Genomic DNA, 8,532 nt, shown 5'->3' with positions numbered 1-8,532 from the left:
GCTTGTTGGGAACCAAAGTTACATTTCACTTCCAAACTCCCACTCCAAACATATATATGTTGAGGTACGAGCTCCAGTCTGTTTTACAGTGAAAACTGCAGGAAATTCTAAACCGGCAGTAGGAAAAGACTGAGAAATCAGAGTAAAAGTTTCTCCTGCAACCGTTCCCTTTGTGCTAGATGAACGAACGTTCTCTCCACATGCTAAGTTCTGAGAGATAAGTGTGTGTGAAGAGCCGTCCTTCCCTAGCATGATGGGAACACAATGTTTCTTTTTCACTTGCAAACTCCACTCCTTACATATATATGGGGAGGCGAGCTCCAACTAGGTTTTCAGTGAAAACTGCAGGAACTTCAAACCGGCACGAGGAAACACACTGAGAATCCAGAAAAATTTCCCCCCCCACCCGTTCCCTTTGTGCTAGATTAAGGAACGTCTCTCAACATGCTAAGTTCTCAGAGATAAGTGTGTGTGAAAGCCGTCCTTCACCTAGCTTGTTGGGAACACAAAGATTCTTTTCAGTTGCAAACTTCATTCCATACATATATATCGGGAAGTATGAGCTCCAACTCTGATTTACAGTGAAAATTGCAGGAACTTCAAACCGGCACTAGGAAACAGACTGAGAACCCAGAAAAAAGTTTCCCCTGCAAAACCCGTTCCCTTTGTGCTAAATGAAAGAAAGTCTCTCCACATGATTTGTTCTGAGAGATAATGTGTGTGAAAGCCGTCCTTCACCTTGCTTGTTGGGAACACAAAGTTTCTTTTCACTTGCAAACTCCACTCCATATATATATATGGGGATGTACGAGCTCCAACTCGGATTTACAGTTAAAACTGCAGTAACTTCAAACCGGCACTAGGAAACAGACTGAGAATCCAGAGAAAAAGTTTACTCTACAAACAGTTCCCTTTGTGCTAGATGAACGAACGTCTCTCCACATGCTTAGTTCTGAGAGATAAGTGTGTGTGAAAGCCGTCCTTCACCTAGCATATTGGGAAACAAAGATTCTTTCAGTTGCAAACTCCACTCCATACATACATATGGGAGGTACGAACTCAAACCCGGTTTTTGCATGAAAACTGCAGTAACTTACAAAACGGACTAGGAAACAGACTGAGAAACCAGAGAAATATTTCCCCTCTAACCCGTTCCCTTTGTGCTAGATGAACGAACGTCTCTCCACATGCTCAGTTCTGAGAGATAAGTGTGTTTGAAAGCCGTACTTCACCTAGCTTGTTGGGAACACAAAGTTACTTTTCAGTTCCAAACTCCACTCCAAACATATATATGTTGAGGTACGAGCTCCAAGTCGTTTTTAACAGTGAAACTGCAGGAAATACAAACCGGCAGTAGGAAACAGACTGAGAAATCAGAGTAAAAGTTTCTCCTGCAAACCGTTCCCTTTGTGCTAGATAAACGAACGTCTCTCCACTTGCTCAGTTCTGAGAGATAAGTGTGTGTGAAAGCCGTTCTTCACCTAGCTTGTTGGGAACACAATGTTTCTTTTCACTTTCAACTCCACTCCTTACATATATATGGGGAGGTACGAGCTCCAACTCGGTTTTACAGTGAAAACTGCAGGAACTTCAAACCGGCACTAGGAAACACACTGAGAAACCAGAAAAATTTCCCCTGCAACCCGTTCCATTTGTGCTAGGTTAAAAACGTTCTCTCCACATGATCAGTTCTGAGAGATAAGTGTGTGTGAAAGCCGTCCTTCAGCTAGCTTGTTGGAACACAATGTTCCTTTTCAATTGCAACTGCACTCCATACATATATATGGGGATGTACGAGCTCCAACTCGGTTTTACAGTGAAAACTGCAGTAACATCAAAACGGCACTAGGAAACAGTGTGAGAAACCAGAGTAAATTTCTCCTGAAAACCGTTCCCTTTGTGCTAAATGAATGAACGTCTCTCCACATGCTTAGTTCTGAGAGATAAGTGTGTTGAAAGCCGAAATTCACCTAGCTTTTTGGGAACACAAAGATTCTTTTCATTTGCAAACTCTACTTCATACATACATATGGGGAGGTACGAGCTAGACAAGTTTTTACAGTGTAAATGCAGGAACTTCAAACCGGCACAAGGAAACAGACTGAGAACCAGAGAAAAGTTTCAGCTATAACCCTTTCCCTTTGTTCTAGATGAACGAACGTCTCTCCACATGCTCAGATCTGAGAGATAATTGTGATGTGAAAGCCGTCTTCACCTAGCTTGTTGGGAACACAAAGTTTCTTTTTCCCTTGCAAACTCCAATCCATACTTATATATGGGGAGTTACGTAGCTCCAACCTCGATTTTAACAGTGAAAACTGCAGGAACTTCAAACCGGCACTATGAAACAGAGCTGAGAAACCAAGAGTAAAAGTTCACTTGCCAACCCGTTCCCTCTGGTGCTGAGATGAACCGAACGTCTCTCCACATGCTCATTTCTGAAGAGATAAGTATGTGTGAAAGCCTTCCTTCACCCAGCCGGTTGGGAAATACAAAGTTTCCTTTTCAGTTGCTCTAACTCACTCCAGTACATCATATGGGGAGGTACGGAGCTCCAAACTTCGGTTTTACAGTGAAAACTGCAGGAACGTCAAACCGGCCTCAAGAAACAGACTGAGACACCAGAGAAAGTTTCCCTGCAAACCCGTTCCCTTTGTGCTAGATGAACGAGCGTCTCTCCAAATGCTCATTTCTGAGAGATAATTGTGTGTGAAAAGCCGTCCTTCAACTAGCTTGTTGGGAACACAAATTTTACTTTTCAGTTGCAAACTCCACTCCATACATAAATAGGGTTGGTAAGAGCTCCAACTCGGTTTTACAGTGAAAGACTGCAGGAACTTCAAACCGGCACTAGGAAACACACTGAGAAACCACAATTAATTTCCCTGCAACCTGTTCCCTTTGTGCTAGATGAACGAACGTCTCTCCACAATGCTCAGTTCTGAGAGTTAAGTGTGTTGAAAGCCGTCCTTCACCTAGCTTGTTGGGAACACAGAGTTACTTTTCAGTTCCAAACACCACTCCAAACATATATATGTTGAGGTACGACCTCCAAGTCTGTTTTAACAGTGAAAACTGCAGGAAATTCAAACCGGCAGTAGGAAAAAGACTGAGAAATCAGAGTAAAAGTTCTCCTGCAAACCGTTCCCTTTGTGCTAATGAACGAACGTCTCTCCACATGCTCAGTTCTGAGAGATAAGTGTTGTTTGAAAGCCGTCCTTCACCTAGCTTGTTGGGAACACCAAGTTTCTTTTCACTTGCAAACTCCACTCCGTACATATATATGGGGATGTACGAGCTCCAACTCGGTTTTACAGTGAAAACTGCAGTAACAACAAAACGGCACTAGGAACAGAGTGAGAAACCAGAGTAAAATTTCTCCTGCAAAACCGTTCCCTTTGCGCTAAATGACGAACGTCTCTCCACATGCTTAGTTCTGAGAGATAAGTGTGTGTGAAAGCCGAACTTCACATAGCTTTTTGGGAACACAAGGATTCTTTTCAGTTGCAAACTCTACTCCATACATACATATGGGGAGGTACGAGCTAGAACAACTTTTTACAGTGTAAAATGCAGGAACTTCAAACCGGCACTAGGAAACAGACTGAGAACCAGAGAAAAAGTTTCAGCTACAACCCGTTCCCTTTGTGCTAGATGAACGAACAGTCTCTCCACATGCTCAGTTCTGAGAGATAAGTGTGTGTGAAAGCCGTCCTTCACCTAGCTTGTTGGGAACACAAAGTTTCTTTTCCCTTGCAAACTCCAATCCATACATATATATGGGGAGTTACGAGCTCCAACTCGGTTTTACAGTGAAAACTGCAGTAACTTTAAACCGACACTAGGAAAAAGACTGAGAATACAGAGTAAAAGTTTACTACTGCAATCCGTTCCCTTTGTGCTAGATGAACGAACGTCTCTCCACATTCTCAGTTCTGAGAGATAAGTGTGTGTGAAAGCCGTCCTTCACCTAGCTTGTTGGGACACAAAGTTTCTTTTCACTTGCAAACAACACTTCATACATATATATGGGGAGTTACGAGCTCCAACTCTGTTTTACAGTGAAAACTGCAGGAACTTCAAACCGGCACTAGGAAACAGACTGAGAAACCAGAGTAAAAGTTTCACCTGCAACCCGTTCCCTCTGTGCTAGATGAACGAACGTCTCTCCACATGCTCATTCTGAGAGATAAGTATGTGTGAAAGCCGTCCTTCACCTAGCTGGTTGGGAATACAAAGTTTCTTTTCAGTTGCTAACTCCACTCCATACATATATGGGGAGGTACGAGCTCCAACTCGGTTTTACAGTGAAAACTGCAGGAACTCAAACCGGCTCAATGAAAACAGACTGAGAAACCGGAGAAAAGTTTCCCCTGCAACCCGTTCCCTTTGTGCTACATGAACGAACGTCTCTCCACATGCTCACTTCTGAGAGTTAAGTGTGTTTGAAAGCCGTCCTTCACCTAGCTTGTTGGGAACACAAAGTTACTTTTCAGTTCCAAACTCCACTCCAAACATATATATGTTGAGGTACGAGCTCCAAGTCTGTTTTACAGTGAAAACTGCAGGAACTTCAAACCGGCACTAGGAAACACACTGAGAAACCAGAAAAAATTTCCCCTGCAACCCGTTCCATTTGTGCTAGGTTAAAGAACGTCTCTCCACATGATCAGTTCTGAGAGATAAGTGTGTGTGAAAGCCGTCCTTCAGCTAGCTTGTTGGGAACACAATGTTCCTTTTCAATTGCAAACTGCACTCCATACATATATATGGGGATGTACGAGCTCCAACTCGGTTTTACAGTGAAAACTGCAGTAACATCAAAACGGCACTAGGAAACAGTGTGAGAAACCAGAGTAAAATTTCTCCTGAAAACCGTTCCCTTTGTGCTAAATGAATGAACGTCTCTCCACATGCTTAGTTCTGAGAGATAAGTGTGTGTGAAAGCCGAAATTCACCTAGCTTTTTGGGAACACAAAGATTCTTTTCATTTGCAAACTCTACTTCATACATACATATGGGGAGGTACGAGCTAGAACAAGTTTTTACAGTGTAAAATGCAGGAACTTCAAACCGGCACAAGGAAACAGACTGAGAACCAGAGAAAAAGTTTCAGCTATAACCCTTTCCCTTTGTTCTAGATGAACGAACGTCTCTCCACATGCTCAGATCTGAGAGATAATTGTGTGTGAAAGCCGTCCTTCACCTAGCTTGTTGGGAACACAAAGTTTCTTTTCCCTTGCAAACTCCAATCCATACTTATATATGGGGAGTTACGAGCTCCAACTCGATTTTACAGTGAAAACTGCAGGAACTTCAAACCGGCACTAGGAAACAGACTGAGAAACCAGAGTAAAAGTTTCACTTGCAACCCGTTCCCTCTGTGCTAGATGAACGAACGTCTCTCCACATGCTCATTTCTGAGAGATAAGTATGTGTGAAAGCCTTCCTTCACCCAGCTGGTTGGGAATACAAAGTTTCTTTTCAGTTGCTAACTCCACTCCATACATATATGGGGAGGTACGAGCTCCAACTCGGTTTTACAGTGAAAACTGCAGGAACTTCAAACCGGCTCAAGGAAACAGACTGAGAAACCAGAGAAAAGTTTCCCCTGCAAACCCGTTCCCTTTGTGCTAGATGAACGAGCGTCTCTCCACATGCTCAGTTCTGAGAGATAATTGTGTGTGAAAGCCGTCCTTCAACTAGCTTGTTGGGAACACAAATTTTCTTTTCAGTTGCAAACTCCACTCCATACATAAATAAGGGTTGGTAAGAGCTCCAACTCGGTTTTACAGTGAAGACTGCAGGAACTTCAAACCGGCACTAGGAAACACACTGAGAAACCACAATTAATTTCCCCTGCAACCTGTTCCCTTTGTGCTAGATGAACGAACGTCTCTCCACATGCTCAGTTCTGAGAGTTAAGTGTGTTTGAAAGCCGTCCTTCACCTAGCTTGTTGGGAACACAGAGTTACTTTTCAGTTCCAAACACCACTCCAAACATATATATGGGGAGGTACGAGCTCCAAATCTGTTTTACAGTGAAAACTGCAGGAAATTCAAACCGGCAGTAGGAAAAAGACTGAGAAATCAGAGTAAAAGTTTCTCCTGCAAACCGTTCCCTTTGTGCTAGATGAACGAACGTCTCTCCACATGCTCAGTTCTGAGAGATAAGTGTGTTTGAAAGCCGTCCTTCACCTAGCTTGTTGGGAACACCAAGTTTCTTTTCACTTGCAAACTCCACTCCGTACATATATATGGGGATGTACGAGCTCCAACTCGGTTTTACAGTGAAAACTGCAGTAACAACAAAACGGCACTAGGAAACAGAGTGAGAAACCAGAGTAAAATTTCTCCTGCAAACCGTTCCCTTTGCGCTAAATGAACGAACGTCTCTCCACATGCTTAGTTCTGAGAGATAAGTGTGTGTGAAAGCCGAACTTCACATAGCTTTTTGGGAACACAAAGATTCTTTTCAGTTGCAAACTCTACTCCATACATACATATGGGGAGGTACGAGCTAGAACAACTTTTTACAGTGTAAAATGCAGGAACTTCAAACCGGCACTAGGAAACAGACTGAGAACCAGAGAAAAAGTTTCAGCTACAACCCGTTCCCTTTGTGCTAGATGAACGAACGTCTCTCCACATGCTCAGTTCTGAGAGATAAGTGTGTGTGAAAGCCGTCCTTCACCTAGCTTGTTGGGAACACAAGTTTCTTTTCCCTTGCAAACTCCAATCCATACATATATATGGGGAGTTACGAGCTCCAACTCGGTTTTACAGTGAAAACTGCAGTAACTTTAAACCGACACTAGGAAAAAGACTGAGAATACAGAGTAAAAGTTACTACTGCAATCCGTTCCCTTTGTGCTAGATGAACGAACGTCTCTCCACATTCTCAGTTCTGAGAGATAAGTGTGTGTGAAAGCCGTCCTTCACCTAGCTTGTTGGGACACAAAGTTTCTTTTCACTTGCAAACAACACTTCATACATATATATGGGGAGTTACGAGCTCCAACTCTGTTTTACAGTGAAAACTGCAGGAACTTCAAACCGGCACTAGGAAACAGACTGAGAAACCAGAGTAAAAGTTTCACCTGCAACCCGTTCCCTCTGTGCTAGATGAACGAACGTCTCTCCACATGCTCATTTCTGAGAGATAAGTATGTGTGAAAGCCGTCCTTCACCTAGCTGGTTGGGAATACAAAGTTTCTTTTCAGTTGCTAACTCCACTCCATACATATATGGGGAGGTACGAGCTCCAACTCGGTTTTACAGTGAAAACTGCAGGAACTTCAAACCGGCTCAATGAAACAGACTGAGAAACCGGAGAAAAGTTTCCCCTGCAACCCGTTCCCTTTGTGCTACATGAACGAACGTCTCTCCACATGCTCACTTCTGAGAGTTAAGTGTGTTTGAAAGCCGTCCTTCACCTAGCTTGTTGGGAACACAAAGTTACTTTTCAGTTCCAAACTCCACTCCAAACATATATATGTTGAGGTACGAGCTCCAAGTCTGTTTTACAGTGAAAACTGCAGGAATTTCAAACCGGCAGTAGGAAAAAGACTGAGAAAACACAGTAATGGTTTCTCCTGCAAACCGTTCCCTTTGTGCTAGATGAACGAACGTCTCTCCACATGCTCAGTTCTGAGAGATAAGTGTGTGTGAAAGCCTTCCTTCACCTAGCATGATGGGAACACAATGTTTCTTTTCACTTGCAAACTCCAATCCTTACATATATATGGGGAGGTACGAGCTCCAACTCGGTTTTACAGTGAAAACTGCAGGAACTTCTAACCGGCACTAGGAAACAGACTGAGAAACCAGAGTAAAAGTTTCAACTGCAACCCGTTCCTTTTGTGCTAGATGAACGAACGTCTCTCCACATGCTCAGTTCTGAGAGATAAGTGTGTGTGAAAGCCGGCCTTCACCTAGCTTTTTGTGAGCACAAAATTTCTTTTCACTTGCAAATTCCACTCCATAAATATATATATGGGGAGGTACGAGTTCCAACTCGGTTTTACAGTGAGTACTGCAGGAACATCAAACCGGCAGTAGGAAACATACATAAAAACCATAGTAAAAATTTTCCTGCAATCCGTTCCCGTTGTGCTTGATGAACGAAAGTCTCTCCACATGCTAAGTTCTGAGAGATAAGTGTGAGTGAAAAGCCGTCCTTCACATAGATTGTTGGGAACACAAAGTTTCTTTACACTTGCAACTAAAATCCATACATATATATGGGGAGGTTCGAGCTCCATCTCGGATTTACAGTGAAAACTGCAGGAAATTCAAACCGGCTCTAGGAAACAGACTGAGAAACCAGAGTAAAATGTTTCTCCTGCAACCCGTTCCTTTGTGCTAGATGAACGAACGTCTCTCCACATGCTCAGTTCTGAGAGGTAAGTGTGTTTGAAAGTCGTCCTTCACCTAGCTTGTTGGGAACACAAAGTTTATTTTCAGTTGCAAACTCCACTCCATACATATATATGGGGAGCTACGAGCTCCAAGTCGGTTTTACAGTGAAAA

General features: G+C 43.0%; 1 long non-coding RNA gene across 1 annotated transcript; it reads right to left on the bottom strand.

Annotated features, from left to right (window-relative positions):
• Positions 1–1,014: 1,014 nt before the first annotated feature.
• Positions 1,015–2,616, bottom strand: LOC116662472. Its single transcript, XR_004318433.1, has 3 exons — positions 2,561–2,616; positions 1,771–1,804; positions 1,015–1,030 (listed from the first exon to the last, which is right to left on the bottom strand). It is a non-coding gene; the product is annotated as an uncharacterized LOC116662472 (long non-coding RNA).
• Between the last annotated feature and the right edge of the window lie 5,916 nt (positions 2,617–8,532).

The sequence above is a fragment of the Camelus ferus genome, unplaced genomic scaffold (genome assembly GCF_009834535.1).
Source record: "Camelus ferus isolate YT-003-E unplaced genomic scaffold, BCGSAC_Cfer_1.0 contig1296, whole genome shotgun sequence".
Taxonomy (NCBI): Eukaryota; Metazoa; Chordata; class Mammalia; order Artiodactyla; family Camelidae; genus Camelus; species Camelus ferus.
Note: the sequence above shows the minus strand (reverse complement) of the source record. Positions and strands in the feature narration are given on the sequence as shown.